This window comes from Trichechus manatus, unplaced genomic scaffold (genome assembly GCF_000243295.1).
Source record: "Trichechus manatus latirostris isolate Lorelei unplaced genomic scaffold, TriManLat1.0 scaffold00153, whole genome shotgun sequence".
Lineage (NCBI taxonomy): Eukaryota > Metazoa > Chordata > Mammalia > Sirenia > Trichechidae > Trichechus > Trichechus manatus.
The window spans coordinates 5,973,917-5,996,139 of record NW_004444089.1 but is presented as its reverse complement, the minus strand read 5'-3'; the positions used below and the strand labels follow the sequence as shown (position 1 = coordinate 5,996,139).

The window sequence follows — 22,223 nt, the reverse complement described above, 5'->3', positions numbered from 1 at the left end:
AGCTTGAGAAAACTAGTTTTATCCCTTTAAAATTCCATATCAAAAACTGAGTCACAACTGTATAGTTTCTTTATAACCCACAAGTAAAACGTCAAAGTATATCTATAGACATATTATCCATATCCCTGCGTTAAGTAAATCTAATATAAGAAACACACATAAGCATGTCACTTCTCCATAGTAAAGACTTTACCACAATATTCTTTTTAATAACATGCCGTATTAGGGAATATTAAATCTGTACACAGTATTACTTTGGAGGAACACGCCTATTTTTTATATAAGCTTTTTATTTATGCCTTTTTAAAAAACAACTTACATTTTTTTTTTTTTAAATTCAGAGAAATATGCAGCATGTCATTGATCTTATGTCCAAGTATGCCCTCAGGAAAATTCACGAGAGCAGAGAAAATAATTTACGTAATGTTGAAATGAAAAGTGGCAATTAATTGCCAATGTACACAAACAGACAAAAGCACACAATGATATGTACCAAAGGTCAAGCACCTGATATGTCTGTTGAATGAATGAATAAAGAAACAAACGAAAAATGAATGATCGCATTTTAATTAAACTTTAATAATGTATTACTTCACAGAGTTACACAGGACAACAATTTCCAGCCAGCAGCATTGATACATGAGTATACTATTCTTAATAAGAAAACACATATTCCTTTGTTGTGTATCTTTACTGTAGTTTATAACAATAAATGGCTATAAACTAAACTTTATCAGCAATAAAAATAGTATCTATTTATAGTGTTTTATCTGTACTCTAAATTGCTTATTAATATTCACAAGAAAGGATAAAACCACAAAATTCTAAATATATTTCAAACGCAGAAGTACTTTTTTTTAAGCAATGAAGAAAATTTAGCAATGAGAAAACTTGAAAATTATTAAATCCTAAAAAGAATCTGAAATTATTCTACCCTCTGCTCGATCTTTAAAAAGCTAAAAAGCTTTTCTAGTTTCAACAGGACTGATAAATAACACTTTCCTTGATAATGTGACTATTCTTGTTCAAATCATAAAATTTCTCATAACAAGAATTAATAACAAAATTACTATTATTTTAAAAATTGACAGTTTGGTGGATGACATGATATCAGCTAAATTTAAAAAAAAGGTATCAAGAAACAAATTACTTCATTATAGGAAATTAAAATTCAATTATATTAACTGGCCCTACTGCTTTAAACCAAAAAAACAGAAAGAAAGAAAAGAAAAATAATACTGTCTTATGAATCAATGATATTCTTTTATTTGTTCTTAAGTCAAAGTTAGACTTTTACAAGAAAAACATAACTACCGAGGAATCCCTTGAATTTTTTAAAATATTTTTGTAGAGAAGCACAGCTAATAAACAATCTGTTCCATTTTAAATTAATTAAATCAATAGTCAAGGTCACCTCACAAATAACTGCTTATGTACTATTACACCTAACACTTCCGTCTAAATAATTGAGAAGAATAAAGAAAACAGTTTTATAGAGATTACACTATTTCCCAATCTGTTCATGGAATTCTACCGGGAGAAAGATGACTAGGATTCTTAAACACTGTTGTTGTTAGTGTCAGCCAGTCGATTCTGACTCATGGCAACCCCAGGTGCAGAGTAGAACTGTGCTCCATAGGGTTTTCGAGGCTGTGACCTTTCAGAAGCAGACTGCCAGGCCTTACTTCCAAGGCACCTCTGAGTGGGTTTGAACCGCCAACCTTTTGGTTAGTAGTCCAGCACTTAACAATTTGCACCACCCAAGGACTCCTTTTCTAAACATTAGCATTGCCAAAAAGAAAGACAAGAAATGCCTCCCTATAAGCTCCACAGTCCATGAAAGAACAGGAAAAAAAGCACTGCTTACAATAAATCACCTTCCTATTCAGAACCATATAAAATTACTAGGATGCCATGGACTTTCTTATTCTTTTATGTGAGAAGGAGTAATGTTTCTCAAACATCTAATGAATTCCCTCAGACTTCTACACTGGAGTTACATTACAGAAACAGAGATATTACTTTTATTATTATTCTAAAATCGTAACACATGACTATTGTATCCATGTAACGTTAATTTCATTTCAGTATTAACCATGACAACTAATGAAAAGTCAAATGCATTCACTAACAAACGTTCTTTTAATTTATACCTAAAACCCAATGCAATAGCAATACTATACCTTTGCAAAGAATCTTTAAAATAAGTTATATTTAACATGGTGGACGTAATAGTAATTAGATGGCCATCTTCGAAGGTGTACATTTTCAAACATAATTTAACAAACTTACCAGTAACTAAAATGCATCGGATTGTTGCAGGGCTCACAATAAACTTGCAAAATTCTGTGTACTGCCATACAAAATCTCTCCATTCTTGCCTATTTCCAACTCCCCTAGATACAAAGGCAAATATAAAGGATACTTCAGCCCATTCCTATATCTCCTACATACCACTTCCTGTCTAGAACACATCAGTTCATCTGTAGAGGATCTAAATGTATACGATAAACCAAAAATCAAGTATCTATGTCAGCCAGAACTAATACACAACATAGAACATTCTCTTGAAAAGTATAGCAATATCTAGGATCAGATTTTCAGAGGAATATTTCATAGTTGATAGGCAAACAGTGTGCTGATTTTTATCTTATGATATAAAATTGCTAAACTTTTCAATAGACAGAGCTATATCATATCATGTTCTATAAGATCCTGTTAGTAGCAATTCTATGTCAGGAATGGATAGGGTTCCATCTTGTCTCCTCTTAAGGAAAATGGCAGACATAATCTACAGAGGTTTTTTTTTTTTTTTTTCTTAAAAATAATTACCATCTTCTAACTCTTACCAAGCTTCAATTAAGTTAGGAAATAATATTTGTTCCAAGTCTCATACATGTAAAGGGCTAGATCTTTAAAAACAATCAAGGAAATAGTATGATAACACCTCTAATGCCTTAGTGTATTTATTATGTCTCCAGTGCTCTCTGGCTTACAGTGTTAGAGAATACAACAAATAGCAGAGAGTATTCAGTAACTATGCATGAACACAACTCATTTCTGTTTCTAATAAAAATATACACCACATTTAGGTTTCATTAAAATTTATGTAAATATAGGTTTTGATTTGATTTTAATATAACTATCCATTTCAATTGATCCATTATTAGATTTTATTAAAATAAGAAATGTAGATAACTAATGTAACGTGATAGAAAAAGTTTTAATTATCTGTGAGGTATGTTCACTTATTTGAGGATACAATATATCATAAAAGGCACCTAGTTTATAACTGAGATGACTCAGAATGAATGCAGAACGTAAGCTCAGTTCAAGAGGAGCTCTTCGTAAACATAAATTGGCAGTTCAATAAGCTTTGTGCTGGAACAAGCAAAGTCCCACATCTACATGGACTTTTTAAACAAACATCTTTTTAAGAAGAATGGAAGCAAATAATGTAAAAATTACAGATTCCCCCACGTTGAAAAGGAAGCCTCCCCCACCTTTTAACAGGACATTTTAGTCTCTTAAGAAATACTACAGGCAAAGTAACGGCCAGAACAAGTTTAGAAGTAGTGAAGTTCCAAAGAAGATTGAAGGTACCAGTCAGTAGAAAGAATATTTTGGCTTTTGCAGACAGTTTCATTTTATAGGCAGTCTAATTCAGTATTGAAATCTTGCAAAAGATGTTTAAAATGATGTAAATATGAAATAGCATAGTTACTCAGCTATTTCTTTCAGGACAGAACTCTCCCTAGATGACAGTGATCTTAGTAGGAATAAAACTGTAAAAGAAATCAACTAGAGTCCACACCGCAGATAATTTCATACCCAAGACAATTTCCAGTGACCAAACCAACTGCCAGTAGAGCTGATTACAACTCATAGTGACTCCGTAGGGTTTCCAAGGTTGTAAATTTCTAAGGACGCAGACTGTCACATCTTTCTCCCGTGGAGCCAGTGGTGGTTTCAAATCGCTGATCTTTTGGATAGCAGTCCAGCGCTTTTACCACTGTGCCACCAGGGCTCCTTCTCACTATAAATTACAAGAGTTAAACTCCTTCATAGTTCAAAATCAGAAAGGTCTAAGCCAAAAATTTCAACTCCAGGTACATTTGGCAGTTACTTTTGGAAAATGTACTCCTGAAGATAATATCTCAGAGAAGATGACTTACTCCATAGACAGTGAATGCAGACATGCAAACTGTCCTATTCATCAGTTTAGACATCAAGTGGTATGTGCAGAAATAAGTGAAATGAATATTCATCTGCAGAGTCAAATAAGGAAAAATAGTGAAAGGCAACCAAAATGTGAGGACAGATGGAATACATAGGATAAGTAGCACATGAAATCACTAAACCTCTCCCTGACCATGAAATCTCTCCTCAGTAATTTCTACCCTCCTTCAGCTCTATAAGGAAGAAAGATACCTGACAAACGTAATTGCTACCACTCTCATCCATATTTCAGAGCGTTCATTCTTTAGAGGCCCTGGTAGATGTCATCAGGTTATTACACATTTATACCTTCCTTTCACATTTAACAGAACTTATTTTATGTTTCATCAGCCTATGTTATTTCTCACAAAACACATTATATTAAAAAAAAATCAAAGTTTATAAAAAACCAAACCAAACCCATTGCCATCGAGTCAACTGCGACTCATAGCGACCCTATAGGACAGGGTAGAACTGACCCATAGTGTTCACAAAGAGTGGCTGATGGATTCGAACTGCCAATCATTTGGTTAGCAGCCAACCTCTTAACCAAGTGTGACTGAAATGTTTCAAAATCTGTATAACGAAGGAAACAAAATTTTAAAATTCATACATGTAAAGGAATTAATTTTAAACCCCCTAAATTGTTATATATTGCCATTACTATCTAACAGGATTTACATAGTTTGAGAATAAAACAGCTCATTTCCTAATCAGCTCATTTCATAATTCCCTATAAATATTCAATATCATTTAATATTTATTAAAAGCATTCAAATGTAAAAGAACAGCCCTCAAAGTCTAATAGTACTGCAGTTTAACTCAAAATGATACACAAACCCTTGCAATTCTCTAAATGTATGAGGCCCTGTTATGAAAACTTCCTGGACATTTTACAAATGGCAGCACCACTATAGTAATCATGTACACATCTGTACATACATGAATACTTTAGAAACTTAATGATGTAACTTGCTAACATCTAAGGAGAATCTAAGAAGTTCAAAATTGGAAAGAAAAAATTGAGATTGTTATACCATGTTATAATCACACGTGATCTTAGCTACCTCTGCATACTCTAATGGCTTTTAAGGTCAAAACTTGCTACAGGAGGGAGGCTAGATGGTGGCCAACCCTTTATCCTGGTGCTGGCTCTACTTTCGGCCAAGCCTCTGTCTATATAACATAATGCCAAAACTAACAAATCGAAGAAAATAAAAATAGGTGACTACATAGAAAGCAGGAATAAGTATTTGATATGTAGGCTTTACATACACCTCAGATATTTTCTATTCTTCTTTAAAATTAGTTTTGTTTTTTAAATAATCATGCAGTAAAACTGACTTTTTCTTTCTTTCTTGTCCGATAATGTTAACAGGTGTACAGATTTGTATAACCATCACCACATTTAAGATAGAGACCATGTCAATCACCCCAAGAAAACTGTCTTATCCGTATTCCTTTACAGCCACACCCCCATACCTCTAACACCCAGTTACTACTTAATGCTTCCCTATCACAATTTTGACATTTCAAAAATGCTATATAACACAATCATACAGTATGTAACCTTTCAAGACTCCCTTCTTAAGTTCAGCATATTACCTTTGAGATTCATCCAAGAAGCTGCCCATATCAAGAGTTTGTTCCTTCTCTGAGTATTGCATTTCTTTTAAAAAAAAATTATCAAGGGCACAGCAAGATGACGAAGTGAGTCGACACTCCTATTTACTCCTCCAGCAAGTGACCCACAGAACAACCAATCAAAACAGAACTCCAGATGGCAGTTGAGGTGTTGGAGAGTTGGGGGGAGTACAGAAGCAGGACAGAGGAGCAAGGACAGCACAGAAGCTGGGAGAACCTACTTGCTAACATTGTGACCACTCGCTCATCACAGTTATTTTGGGCTGGGGCTGGGAGACACCTCAAACAGGGAACACAGAAAGGGAGCGAATCTGAAGAAGCTATAGCCTGATTTTTTAAGGTGGCACTGATTGGCCATGGGGATTTCTGCACCACACAGCTGGGAGAAGGTGAAGGGAGACCATGATGCCATGAGAGAGTGCTGTAGAATCTTGCTGAGGCCCCAGACAGATGGGTACTAGAACCAGGAGGAACTGCAAGGGCAGGAGGGTGAGGGGAACTCTTCGGACAGATGAGCAACATAGAGAGAAACAGCTGACTCCCTGCACACAGCAGGACACCGTGGGAGAGCCTGTGCAGGGGCACCCATGATGGAAAGACATAGAGAAGGCCCTACTTTTCCCACAGGGAAGTCAAGCCCCATCGCTTATGTCAGCACCTACAACCAGCTAAACACCCCCTACCCTCAACGCATGCATACTGAATTCCAGAGACAGAGCATTCAGAATTCCTGGATCAGCACTGAAAAAAACCTAAGGATTATAGAGTGTCCTCTAGTGGTTCTCAGGTGAAAATACCAAGCCCACGGAAGTTGGGTCAATTCTGACTCATAGAGACCCTGTGGGGTGGAAAGGAGGTGCCCTGTGGGGTTCCCAGGCTGTGAGTCTTTGTGGAGGCGGGCTGTCGCATCTTCCTCCCTCGGAGCAGTTGGTGGGTGTGGGCCTGGCCTTTCAGTGGGCAGCCAAGCACTTGGCTACTGTGTTACCAGGGTGCCCAATCAGAAAATTTTCCCACAAATACCAGAATACAAAATTTAAAGTAAAAAAAAGAAAAAAAGATAACAAAATGGCCCAAGTTCAACAAGAAATAGCAGTAAAACACACAAAATTACAAGAGAAAGACCAATCAAAAGCAAAACATGAAGAGGAAATTTCTCTTGTGGAGGCCAGACTAATGGAAAGAATTGATAATTTTCAGACTATTATGCTCAATACGTTTAAAGAAAGCAAAAAACACACAGAAAACAAATTAGCAGAGATCAGAAAACAAATGGTGGAAAAAAATGAGAGACTCAACAAGGAAACTGAAAACATCAAAAACAAAACAATGAAACTGAAGAATAAAGCAACTGAATTTAAAAAGCAAGAGAAACACTCAGCAATAGAGTCAAAAAGACAGAAAACAGAGTAAATGAACTGAGACAAAATAACTGAACTTATCAAGTATCACGAGAAACAAGAGAAAAGAACACAGAAAAGCCAACAAACCCAAATGGAAATATGGGATTCAATGAAGAAATCTAACATTAGAATTATTAGAATCACACAGCACCATGACAACAATAAAGGCATAGAAACCATTTTCCAAGACATAATCAGAGAGAATTTCCTAGGCCTGAACAGAGAACCAAGCCTTCAAATACAGGAAGCTACATGAACCCCAATTTAAAAAAAAACACAAAAAGATCAACTCCTGCCATATCCTAATAAAATTCTTGAAAACCAAAGACAAGGAGAGAATTCTGAAAGCAGCAAGAGAAAAACGCAATATAACATACAAAGCGTGTTTCATAAGAATCACTATGAATTTCTCCTCAGAAACTCTAAAGGACAGGACACAATGGAGCGACGTGTATAAAATACTGAACAAAAGCAATCAACTGTCAACCAAGAATGCTTTACCTAGCAAAGTTGTCATTCAAAACCAAGGGGGAAATCAAGACATTTCAAAACAAACAGAAGCTCTGGGAATTTGCCACTACCACACCAGCATTACAAGTATTACTTGAGAGTCTATGCCAAATGGAACGGGAAGAAAATCAAATAAATACACATATCTATATATGGGGGAAAACATAGATAGACAGACAGACAGACAGACAGATAGATGAAGAGAGAGGGAAATTTCCAAAAAAATGCAACAACATGGGCAATCATAAGGACCAAGTATATGATATTTTCAGGGAATAAACTCAATAATTAAATCCTGTAAACAATACAACATCAAGTTTGCAAAGAATAAGTACAAAGTAAAATTATAAAATATAGCTTGTATAATGATGTTATGGTGGAGACACACCAACAGAAGTGGGGGAGGGAGGAACAAATCAGGAGTAGATTTATTACGTTAAGTTTGTATGTTAACTATTGTTCATATGTTAAATGTTGCAAATGCAAGTTCTGTAATGTAATATATGTGTAAGCACTAACAAATCACTGAGAAAAAAAAAATTTCTGAAGGAAGAAAGCAAAATGGCTCATCACAAGAAAGCCAGATACAAACAAGAACAGAAAATCAGAATAAAAAAAAAGAAGCCATGAAACACTCAAAAAATAGCAAAATGAATGAGGCAGACACTGTTTTCAGTAATAACCTTAAATGTAAATGGTCTAAACGCCCCAAAATGGATAAAAAACATGATCCATCCTTTTGCTGGCTATAAGAAACACACCTTAGATATAAGGACACAAACAGACTGGAAATAAAAGGATGGAGAAAAGTATTCCATGCAACCAAACCAAAACAACTAAACCCACTGCTGTCAAGTCAATTCTGACTCAGCAACCCTATAGGACAGAACAGAACTGCCCCAGAGGGTTTCCAAGTTGTAGCTGGTGGATTCGAACTGCCGACCTTTTGGTTAGCAGCTAAGCTCATAACCACTGCACCACTAGGGCTCCTCCATGCAACCAGTAAACAAAAAAGAGCAGGGGTGGCCATACTAATATAAGATAAAACCAAAAAAAAAAAAGTCTGTTGCCATCAAGTTGATTCTAACTCACAGTGACCCTATAAGACAGACTAGAACTGCCCCATAAGGTTTCCAAGAAGCGGCTGGTGGATTTGAACTGCCAACCTTTTGTTTAGCAGCCATAGCTCTTAACCACTGCACCACCAGGGCTCCGATATCAGAAAAATAGACCTTAAATCAAAATATACTATAAGAGATAAATAAGGATATTACACAATAATAAAAGGGTCAATCAAGAAGACTTAACAATTATAAATATATATGCACCTGACAGCAATGCACTAAAATACATGAAACAAATACTGACTAACATGAAAGGAAAAATACACAACTTCACAACGACAGTGGGAGATGTCAATACACCACTCTCAATTACAGACAGAACATATAAAAATAAGATCACTAAGGACACTGAGAACTTAAATAAAACCATAAGCCAACTGGACCCAAGGATATATATAGAACACTCCACCCAGCATCAGAACAATACACATTCTTCTCCAGCACACATGGATCATTTTCCAGAACAGATCATATGCTAGGACACAAAATAAGTCTCAACAAATTTTTTTAAAAGACTGAAATCATACAAAGCATCTTCTCTGACCATAACGGTATGGTGCCAGAAATTAACAACAGGAAAAATAAGGAAAAAATAAATAAATACATGGAAATTAAATAATACACTACTAAAAAACTATTGGGTCATAGAAGAAATCAAAAGTGAAATTTAAAAAAATCCTAGAGTCAAATGAAAATGAAAACCTTTGGTACACAGCAAAAGCAGAACTCAGAGGGAAATTCATAGTAATAAATGCCTACATTAAAAAAGAAGAAAGATCCAAAATCATTAACTTAAATGACAACTGGAACAAAAAGAAAGGAAAGAGCTAAATAATCCAAAAGTTACCAAAAAAAGGAAATAATAAAGATCAGGGCAGAAATAAATAAAAAGGAAAATAAAAAACAATTGAAAGAATCAATAAAACCAAAAGCTGGTTCTTTGAAAGGATTAATAAAACAGACAAACTACTCGCTAGACTGTCAAAATTAAAAAAAAAAAAAAAAAAAAGAAGCAAATAACCAAATTTAGAATGAAATTGGTAACATTACAACCAATCCAACAGAATAAAGAAGATCTGATTAATATGAAAAACAGTACTCCAACAAATTTGAAAACTAGATGAAATGCACAAATTCCTAGAAACACACTACCTACCCAAACTAACACAAACAGAGGTAAAAAATTAGAACAGACCCATTACAAAAGAAAAGATTGAACATGTCATCAAAAAACTGCCAACAGCAACAACAAAAAAGCCCAGGACAGATGGCTACACTGGAGACATCTACCAAACATTCAGAGAAGAGTTAATACCAATCCTACCCAATCTCTTCAAAAACACAGAGGAGGAAGGAACACTACCGAACTCTTTCTATGAAACCAGCATAATCCTGATACCTAAACCAGGCAAAGACACCACACACAAAAAAGAACATTACAGACCAATGTCCCTTATGAACATACATTCAAAACTTCTCAACAAAATTCTAGCCAACAGATTTCAGCAACATATCAGAAAAATTATACACTGTGATCAAGTGGGATTCATGAAATTATAAGGATTATAAAGGTGTTCAACGTAAGAAAATCAATGTAATCTACCATACAAAACAAAGGAAAAGAACCATATGATCATATCAATTAATGCAGAAAAGGTATTTGATACAATTCAACACCGTTTTTTGATAAAAACTCAGCAAAATAGGAACAGAAGGGAAATTTCTCAATATAATTAAGAACATATATGCAAAACCAACAGCAACACTATAATCAGTGGAGAAATGCTGAGAGCCTTCCCTTTTAGAATGGCAACAAGACAAGGATGCCCATTATTGTCACTGTTATTCAACGTTGTACTGAAGTCCCAGCCAGAGCAATAAGACAAGAAAGAAAAATAAAACGTATCCAAATCAGAAAGAAGTAAAACTACCTCTATTTGTAGATGACATAATTCCCTAAAGATTCCATAAGAAAACTCTGGAACTAACAGAAGAATTTAGCAATGTTGCAGGGTAAAAGGTCAACACAAAAAATCATGTGGGTTCCTCTACACTAACAAAGACTACTCCCAAAAAGAAATCAAGATAACAATACCATTTACAATAGTCACTGAATTGATAAAATACGTAGGAATTAACCTAACCAGGAATATAAAAGACTTATACAATGACAATTATAAAACACTACTACAAGAGACTAAAAGAGACCTATAAAAATGGAAAGGTATCACATACTCATGAATTAAAAGACTTAATATAGTGAAAATGTTAATTCTACCGAAAGCAATCTACAAATACAATGCAATCCTGAAACAAATCTCAACAACCTTCTTTACTGAAACAGAAAAACTAATGACCAACTTCATACAGAAAGGAAGGAAATCCCGAATAGCCAAAGCAATACTGAAGAAAAAGAACAAAGCAGGAGGCCTCTTACTCTCCAATATTAAAACATACTATAAAGCCACTGAAATCGAAAGAGTCTGGTATTGGTTGAATGGTAGACATATAGACTAGTGGAACAGAACCGAGAACTCAGAATTAAATGCAGCCATCTATAGACAACTGATTTTTGACAAGGGCTCATAGTTCATTCAGTGGAGCAGAAACAGTCTCTTTAATAAATGGTGCTGGAACACTCAATACACACCTGCAGAAAACTTAAACAGGACCCATACCTAATACCATATACAAAAACTAACTCACACTGGATCAAAGACCTAAATGTTAAACCTAAAACCATAAAATTCCTGGAAGGAAACATAGGGAGAAAACAATGAGACCTAATCTTTTGTAAAAATAGGATAACAAACATAACAAATGCACAAACAGAAAAAGACAAAATAGATAGATGGGACCTCATAAAAATTAAAAACTTATGCTCATCAGAAGACTTTATTAAAAGAGTAAATAGACAATCTACAGACTGGGAAAAAATCTTTGGAAATGACTTATCTGATAAGGGTCAGATTTCTAAGATCTATAAAACTGCAACAACAACAGCAAAAACACAAACAACCTAATCACAAAATGGACAAAGGACACGAACAGAACCTTCACCAAAGGGGAGATCCAAGCAGCCAACTAACGTATGAAAAGATGTTCACAATCATTAGCCATTAGAGAGATGCAAATCAAAACTACAGTGAGATACCATCTTACCCCAGCTACAATGTCACTAATAATAATAATTTAAAAAAAGGTAATAACAAATGTTGGTGAAGATGTGGAGAGATTGGAACCATTATCCATTGCTGGTTGGACTGTAAAATGATACAGTCGCTATGGAAAAAGGTATGGCACTTTCTCAAAAAAACTAGAACTAGAACTACCCTAATATTCAGCAATCACACTGCCAGGTATATACCCTAGAGACCTAAAAATACTGACAAGAATAGACTTATTCACGCCTATGTTCATTGCTGCTTAAGTCACAATAGCAAATAAATGGAAATGACCTTAAAAGCCCATCAGTGGATGAATGGACAAGCAAACTGTAGTACACACACACAAGGGAGTACTACACAACCATAAAGAATAACGATGAGACCACAAAACATATAACATGGATGGACCTGGAGGGCATAATGCTAAAAAGTGAAATAAGTCAAGCATATAAGGAAAAATATTGTATGATCCCTCTATTATAAGACAAGAATATAGATAGAGACAAATGCTTATTGGTGGTTACCAGGGAGAGAAGAGGGGGAGGGGAAAGTACACTTTAGATTGCAGAGACTTGTTATTTCTGATGATGGGAAAAGAGAGATTGAATATGAATGTAGTGAGCCCACCCCAACCAAAGTAAAAACGAGCCTTTGAGCATGTATGGGCGGGTATAGGCATACTGGTATACAGTAGGTACAGGTATGTACATAGGTAAGAACAGACAGAAGTATCTACAACCAAAAAAAACAGACCTGTTGCTGTCAAGTCAATTCTGACTTATAGAGACCTCATAGGACAGAGTAGAACTGTCCCATAGGGTTTCCAAGGAGCTGCTGGTGGATTCAAGCTGCTGACTTTTTGGTGAGAAGTATCTATAAGTTTTTAGTTATTAGAATTATCTGTAAGTACGTGTAAATACAAATATGTGGGTGCAGGCACATATATTCATTGAAGACACAAATATGGATACTCCTCAGACATAACCATACATCTTCCAAGACTGGTTTTCTGAGTGTGAAAGCTTAGGATCATAATTTCATGGTACAACTCAGTCAACTGGCATAACACAGTTTGCAAAAATCATAATCTGTATCCTAGTGAAATGAGTAGCATCTGGTGTCTTAAAAGCTTGCAGGCAGCTGTCTAAGACATAATTGTGGGTCTCTACTTGCCAGGAGCAGAACAGTAAGAAGGTAACCAAAAGCTCAGAAAGAAACAAGTCTATATGAGCCACAGCCTCATCTACCAGGAGACCAGAACTAGATGGTGCCCGGCTATCATCACTGACCGTTCTGACTGGGGTCAAAACAGATGGTCCTGGATAGAATGGGAGAAAAATGCAGAGCAGAAGTCAAATTCTTAAAAAAAAAAAAAAAAAAAAGAGCCAGACAAATAGTAGAAAACAGAGGACTCCTTGAGACACTCTTTAAACCTAGAACCGAGCCATTCCCCTTAGATCATCTTTCAGTGAAACAGCATAGTGGTACACAGAGTAAAAAATGTTACCCATAACATCAGTCCTCTACTTAAAAACCATTTGTATGAGACCCAAAGGTTAACAATTACTCAAAAGCAAAGATGAGAAGATAAGGGGGCAGGGAAAGTAGAGTACTGGAAATGGAACAAACAGAACACAAAGAGAATGTTGACACATTGTGATAAATGTGACTAATGTCACTGAGCAATGTGTGTGGAAACTGTCCAATGCGAACCTAACTTGCTGTGTAAACTTTCACGAAAAACTCAATGAAAAAAACTTTTTTTTTAATTCTCTGTGTAAGACTAAAGGGTCAACAACTACTTTTAAAGCATAGTCAAGAAGGTTGGAGAGCAGGGCGATTAAGTAAATAGAAGTGGGACAACTAGAACAGAAATAACGGGAATATTGACACAATGTGAAGAATGTAACCAGTGTCACTGACCATTGTGTCTAGAAACTGTGCGATGGGAGGTTTCGCTGTGTATATTTTCACCAAAAAGAAAATTAAATAAGAAAAAGCAAAGTGTATTCCTTTTAATTGTTGAATAGCATTCCACTGCATGGATGTATCACAGTTTTTGTTTTGTTTTTTTTTAATCCATTTATCTGGAAAGAACATTTCAGTTGTATCTAGTTTCTCACAACTGTGGATAGAACTACTATAAACATTCATATAAATTTTTTTTTTTTTTTTTTTGCAAACACAAGTTTTTGTTCATTTTTGTCAGATAAATATCAGGAGTTGTTGTTAGGTGCCGTTCAGTCGGTTTCGACTCATAGCAACCCCATGTACAACAGAACGAAACACTGCCCTGTCCTGTTCATCCTCACAATCGTTGTTATGCTCGAGCGCATCGTTGCAGCCACTGTGTCAATTCATCTCCTTGAGGGTTTTCCTCTTTCTCGCTGACCCTCTACTTTACCAAGCATGATGTCCTTCTCCAGGGACTGATCCCTCCTGATAACATGTCCAAAGTATGTGAGACGTAGTCTCGCCATCCTTGCTTCTAAGGAGCATTCTGGGTGTATTTCTTCCAAGACAGATTTGTTCATTCTTCTGGCAGTCCACGGTATATTCAATATTCTTCACCAGCACCATAATTTAAAGGAGTCAATTCTTCTTCGGTCTCCCTCGTTCATTGCCCAGCTTTCACATGCATTTGAGGTGATTGAAAACTGCATGGTTTGGGTCAGATGCACCTTAGTGACATCCTTGCTTTTTAACACTTTAAAGAGGTCTTTTGCAGCAGATTTGCCCAATGCAATGTGTCTTTTGATTTCTTCACTGTTGTTTTCATGGGCGTTGATTGTGGATCCAAGTAAAATGAAATCCTTGACAACTTCAATCAATCAGGAGTAGGAAGGCTAAATTATATGATAAGTGTATGCTTAACTTTACAATAAAGTTCTATTTTCCAAACTATATTCCAGGGTGACACCAGGTGTTTGCATTGCTCTGCACACTTGTCAACACTTGGCACCATCAGCATTGTTTATTTTGGACATTCTACTGGGTGTGTGGAGCTTCTGGGTGGTGCAGTTAGGTGTTCAACTATCTAGCCGAAAAGTTCCACAGTTCAAAACCACCCAGAGGGGTTTCGGAAGACAGCCTAGCAATCCGCTTCTGAAAGGTCACATTCTTGAAAACCCTATGGAGTAGTTCTACTCTGCACCATGGGGTCGCCGTAATTCAGAGTTGACTCAACAGCAACCAACAACACCTGGGTATATAGTAGTATCTCGTAATTGTTTTAATATACATTTCCCTATTAGCTAGTGATGTTAAACATCATGTGCTATTTTGATTCCTCATATTCTCTTTGGTGAAGTTTTCTGTTCAAGTCTTTTGCCCATATTTTTAATTGGATTGTTTATTTTCTTACTGAATTTTCAAAGTTCTTTATATATTCTTGGTACAAATCCTTTGTCAGATAAGTGATATGCTATATATTTCTCCAATCTGTAGCACGTCTTTTTATTGTGTCTTTTGCCAAAAAAAAAAAAAAATTATCTTTGATGAGGTTCAAGTCAAATTTATTGATTTTTTTCTTTTATGGATTATGTTTTTGGTGTCATATCTAAGAACTCTTCGCCTAGCCTAGGTCAAATGTTTTCTTCGTTTTCTTCTTTGTTTTCTTCCAAAAGTTTTACAGTTTTATGTTTTACATTTAGAATTAATTTTTGAGTTAATTTTTATAGAAGTTGTGAGGTTTAGATTGAGCCTCATTTTTTTGGCTTACGACTGACTATCCTTCCTCCATTGGATTGCTTTGGCACCTTTATCAAGAATCAGCTGTCAATATTTGTATGGGGGTATTTCTGAACCCTACTTCATTCCACTTATATGTGGGTCAATATTTCTGTTAACACCACACTGTCTTCATTACTATAACTTTATAGTGAGTCTTAAAGTTGGGTAGCATAAATCATCCAGCTTTATTCTTTTTTCAAAATTGTTTTAGCTATTCTAGTTACTTTGTTTTTCCATGTAAATCTTAAGACTCGGCTGAGATTTTGATTGGTAAAATCTTCTGATGTGTTCAATCTTTAGATCACTTTGGGGAGACCTGACATCTGTGTTATGTTGTCTCCCTGTCCCTGAACATGGTATATCTCTCCATTTATTTAGTCTTCTTTCATTTCTTTCTTAGTCGTTTGTAGTTTTCAGCACACAGATCCTGTACATATTGGTCAGATTTAGACAGACATATTTAAAATCTTCAGAGCTAGTGTTAATGAAATTATTTTTTTCATTTTGGTTTCCTATTGCACATTGCTAATAAAAATGATTTATTTTTCAGAAGCTTTTATCTTATAATCTTGCTAAACTTGCTACCCAGTACTACAGTTTTTGTGTGTATGTGTTTCAATTCCTTAAGATTATTTTTCTTTAATTCAGACAACAGAAATAGTCATGAGTATTATCTGTGAATAGCGATAGTTCCATTTTTTTTTTTTTCTTTTCCAATCTATATTCCTTTTATTTCTTTTTCTTATTGAACTGGCTAGACCCTCTAGTACTATGTTAGAAGTAGTGAGAGTGGACATCATTGCCTTGTTTCTAACCTTAGGGAGAAAGTATTTATTCTTTCTCTATTGACTATGATTTCAGTTGTAGAGATTCTGTAGATGCCCAATTATCAGACCAAGAAAGTCTCCTTCTCTTCCTAGTTAGCTGAGAGTTTTTGTATTGGAAGCATGTTGAATTTTGTTAAATGCCTTTTCTGCATCAGTTTATATGTTCTTGTGATTTTTCTTTGCTAGACTATTAATGTGTCAGATTAAGTTGATTAATTTTGTAATATTACATGAGCACTGCATTTGTAGGGTCAAACTCACATGGTTTTAGCATATGATTCTTCTTGCATATTGCTGAATTTACTGGATACTATTTTTTGCTGAGGATTTTTGTCTCTGTGCTCACGAGGGATATACTGATCCGTAGTTTTCTTTCTCTGTAGTGTGCTATTGTCTGTCATCACAGCGTTGGTGCCTGCTGATTTTCTTTTCCCATCAGAGTTTAGAATTTTCTGATTCTTTGTATGTTAAGTAATTTTTGGATTGTATCCTGGACATTTTAAATTTTATGTGATGAGACTCTGCCTCATTCAGATCTTATAAGGAATACTGGTACTTTTATTTTAGTGGTCAATCAACCTGGTTAGGCTCAGGCCTCAAGTGTCCACAGTCTCTCTGTAAGCTGTAGTGAACAATGTCACTTCGGCTTTGGAAGCTTCTGAGTGCCATTCAGTCTGTCCCACGCATACAACCCTCACAGTCAGTCTGGATCTGGGTGATGGTCTAAAAGCTAGTTCAGTTCTCAAAGTCTTTAGTAACTTAAAATCAGGAGTAGGTCCACACGTGTACAGCTAGGGGTGAGTTCATAAACAACTTTTTAGGGTCACTTTCCCAAGTTCTTTCCATTTCACTCTCTCCCTGATACTTCCGGTGCTGGGCTCTTCTTTCAGTCTACTGCCAGAAAGCTGGGCTTTCGTTGCTCCGCTCTCCTGTGTACTGCTATAACTGTGCCCACACTGGGGGTTGCTGTGGACTGAACTCTGTCCTCCTTCCCCAAAATATGTGCCAAATTCCTGAACCCGGTACCTGTGGATGTGATCCTGTTTGGAAACAGGGCTTCTCTTTTATTATGTTAATGAGGTCAAACCAATGTAGGGTGGATCCTAAACCTAATCACTTCTGAGTTATAAGAAGACCAGACTGGACACAGAGACACAGGGAGAAAACAGATGCCATGAGAGGGCTGTCTACAAGCCAAGGAACAGGGAGCACCTGGGGCTACCAACAAGGAGGGAATCAGCTTGGCCAAGACCCTGATTTGGTGTTTCAGCCTCCAGAATTGTGAAAAAATAAATTTCTGTCCTTTAAAGCCACCTACTTGTGGGATTTGTGTTATCGGAGCACTAGCAAACTAAGACAGGGGTCAACCAGCAGGAAGACAGAAATAAAAAAAGCAACAGGGGTTTGTCCCATCCTCTTGGGGCCCTAGCTCCGTTGATAGAAGAGGAAGATTTCTTCTTCTTCAGAGTTTTGGCTCCTACAGGCTCCTGTTGGAGCCTCTGCCTCCAGAATGACAGGACAGCTTGGGGGCCAGGATATGAGCAACCGAAGTGACGAAAAGAAAATCTAGTGAAGGACTTCTGCACTAGAACTAGAGGGTTTCTCCTGGGCTCTGTCTCACTACACTCAGTGCTTAATTCAAGGTTTCCAGCACATTTAGTTCATGCTGAGGAATGCTGGATGGGAAAAAAGTGAACCGGCCACCAGTTCAAAGGTACTTCAAATTCTGTTCATCTTCCCTAATCTAGCTGCTACTATTTACTTTTCAGAGCGCTCATATAGCTGCTGCACAGATTCTTTCCACGTCATGTTCTATTCTTGCATTCAGTGAAAGAAATAGGGTGGAGTGTGTTCACGCCTTCTGACCTGGAATGCCCAAAATATATATACATATATTTTAATCCTTGTACCTAAGTCTACACCTTTTGATCTAAACATGCTAATGAGACAGACTCAATATGATCAGCTGGTTAGGGCCAGGTTTAATACTACTATGTGACCGTATACTCAATATTCTTTGCATCCTTCCGTAACAAGAAACTATAAATATGACCAAGAGCCACTGCAACCCACTGATTTTACCAGCTAAGAAACCAAATACACCAGAAGCAATGTTAGTTACGACTAATTCCCATGTCGTAGTCCCCCTTCTCAGGTGCACAGAAGACTCCGTTTTATAGCTCCTTAAAGTCAGCTAGAGCCATGTGAGTCAATCTACAAAGGGCAACAGAAGTCTTTTACGGGCTACAACAGTGAAAACCCCATGGATAATTCTCTTGTCTCTCTTTCCCCTCCTGCAATGAATATCAACTACCCTGAAATACGACGGGGACCTATAACCCTGAACCACTGGAGTCCCTGGGTGGCACAAATGGTTAACGCACTCAGCTGCTAACTGAAAGGTCAGAGTTTCAAGTTTGCCCAGAGGTACCCTGGAAGAGAGGCCAGGAGATCTACTTCTGAAAAATTAGCCACTGAAAACCCTACTGAGCACAGTTGTACTCTGACAAACTTGGGGTCACCGTGAGTTGGCATCAACTCAATGGCAACTGGTTTCTAACCCTGACTGTGGTATTCTCGTCTTTCTGACAGGCGGTGAGGTTATAAAATAGAGTTAAGCAGGCGTCTAATATGGAGGCTGAAGAAGCCTCCATCCTTCCTGCAGCCACAGCTATAGAAAGAACTCAGAAAGGCAGACAAGCTACTGTGACACTAACAGGCAAAACAGAATGAGCATGTGGGCACTGTTTGTACCAGCTAAGAAACCAAGTATGCCAGGTCACACGAGGAATAAATAAACCTTCATTGTGTTAAGCCCCTGAGATTTCAGGGTTGATCTGTTACCACCTAGACAACTCATGGAACCCTAGTGGTGCAGTGGTTAAGAGCTCGGCTGCTAACCAAAAGAGTTAAAATCACCAGCCGCTTCTTGGAAACTCTATGGGGCAGTTGCACTCTATCCTCCAGGGTCACTGTGAGTCGAATATGAGTCGGAATCAACTTGATGGAGCGGGTTTTTTTTTTTTTTTAAGACAATCCAGACTAATACAACCAGTTGTTTTAAAAAACATCTGAATACTACTATGTATTTCAGAGTTTCGTTCTACTTTCTTCACCCGTCCCTACCAGCCTAGTATATAATTCTTATTTGTTTTTTCATATCAAATGCTCCAATATACTTGACCAAGAATATACTGGACTCAGCAAATTGTTACAAAGTTCTACGGGAGAGCAACACTTCTCATTTTCCTAAACTCAATGCCTCCATACCAAATAGCTTGAGAAATTCGCACATACTTACACATGAATGGCTGACGGTGGAAAATGAGTTATATTACAATTGCTCATCTCCCTTCAAAACTGATGTGTGCTGTCACCACAGAACCAGAAAACTGAAGAGACGTTTACCTTTCCTTCACCTGATCTGTCCAAAATCCCTGTATAGAGTTTTATGGATTAAATCTGTTACCTTCTTCTGTCTTTAAAAGTAAGGAATTATTTAGGATGTACTAATGCAGATTCAGACATGTGGGGGTGCTGAAAGCAGAGAATACCAGAGAGACGTTTACCTGTGTTTTACTGACTACGCAAAGGCATTCAATTGTGTGGATCATAACAAATTATGGATAACATTGTGAAGAACTGGAATTCCAGAACACTGAATTGTACTCATGAGGAACCTGTACATACATCAACTGGCAGTTGTTTGGAAAGAACAAGGGGATACTGCCTGGTTTAAAGTCAGGAAAGGTCTGCATCAGGGTTATATCCTCTCGCCATACCTATTCAGTCTGTATGCTGAGCAAATAATCCGAAAAGATGGACTATATGAAGAAGAACGGGGCATCAGGATTGGAGGAAGACTCATTAACAACCTGCGATACGCAGACGACACAACCTTGCTGAAAGTGAAGAGGACTTGAAGCACTTACTGGTGAGGATCAAAGACCACAGCCTTCAGTATGTTTACACCTCAACATAAAGAAAACAAACATCCTCACAACTGGACCAATAAGCAACATCATGATAAACAGAGAAAAGACTGAAGTTGTCAAGGATTTCATTTTACTTGGATCCACAATCAACACTCATGGAAGCAACAGTCAGGAAATCAAAAGATGCACTGCATTGCACGAATCTGCTGGAAAAGACCTCTTTAAAGAGTTGAAAAGCAAAGATGTCACCTTGAAGACTAAGGTGCGCCTGACTCAAGCTATTTTCAATGGCATCATATGCATGCGAAAGCTGGACAATGAATAAGGAAGACTGAAGAAGAATTGACACCTTTGAATTGTGGTGTTGGTGAAGAATATTGAATATACCACGGACTGCCAAAGAACGAACACATCTGTCTTGGAAGGAGTACAACCAGAATGCTCCTTAGAAGGAAGAATGGTGAGATTACATCTTACACACTTTGGACATGTTATCAGGAGGGATCAGTCCCTGGAGAAGGACATCATGCTTGGTAAAGTAGAGGGTCAGTGAAAAAGAGGAAGACCCTCAATGAGATGGACTGACACAGTGACTGCAACAATGGACTCAAGCATAACAACTATTGTGAGGATGGCACAGGACTGGGCAGTGTTTCATTCTGTGGTGCATACGGTCACTATGAGTCTGAACCGACTGGACAGCACCTAACAACAACAATTCAGATTCGGGAGAACAAATAATGCCCAATTTCTTATTATAGTTTGCCCTCAATTTCTTAGCAGCTTGTTTCCCTCTCTGACTACATCCTGTAGCCTTGGCTTCAACAATGTTGGAGGCTTCCTCAGCCTCCTAATGATGCCTGCCTAATTACAACCACTATATGTGCAACCTCAGTACCCATTCTAAAGATCGAAATACCACACCTGTCTCATGCCTGGGACGTATGAAATCTCACTGTTCTCTGGGTTACACTGCCCTTACTCAGTGCCCATACTAACCCCTTTACTCCAAACTCCAGCTAAAGGAAAATCTGACCACTTGAAAAAACAAAACAAAACAAACTGTTCAAGACCATTCTACTTCAAAAACCTGATTTCATCTTTTATGTAGATAAAGTTTGCAAGACTCTCTGGTTATATACCATTTTTTCCTACATGAGGTAACAGAAAGTTCCACTTTGCCTTCTGAATATTCTGCGCAACTGTCTGCATCTCCCTAGAGTATATATCCTTGCTCCATAAATGTGTGATTATCAGCTGTAATACTGATGGATGCCCTGACTCTTTTTAGGCCTTTGAGGTTGTTCATAATTTTAGACAATTGTGAAACTAGAATTTCTTACCTCTATTCAAATAAGAATCTCAACTTATGTGTTACTTTGATGCTATGTTATGTGACTCACATCATTTACAACTTCCTTCTGCTGTAACTGCTATAAAATCCATGGCTGGCCAAAGTCATATGATGATGCTACTTGAGACTCATGCCTCAGTCAAAGCAGATGTCACTTCCCTTTCTAGAGCCACACCTTTGGTTTTGTGCTGATGAGCCTTCTGTAGCAGCACACTCTAAACTTTCCTTATATCAGATGACGCACCAATTTTGGGAAAAATATCTTTAAATATAAATACTTAATTTTTAAAACTACTTTTAAGACAAGATTCA

At 37.0% G+C, this 22,223-nt stretch overlaps 1 protein-coding gene across 1 annotated transcript in view; it reads right to left on the bottom strand.

The window, feature by feature from the left end:
• Positions 1-22,223, bottom strand: part of NBEA (neurobeachin) — a 685,423-nt gene that overhangs the window by 611,212 nt on the left and 51,988 nt on the right. The window lies entirely within an intron of this gene.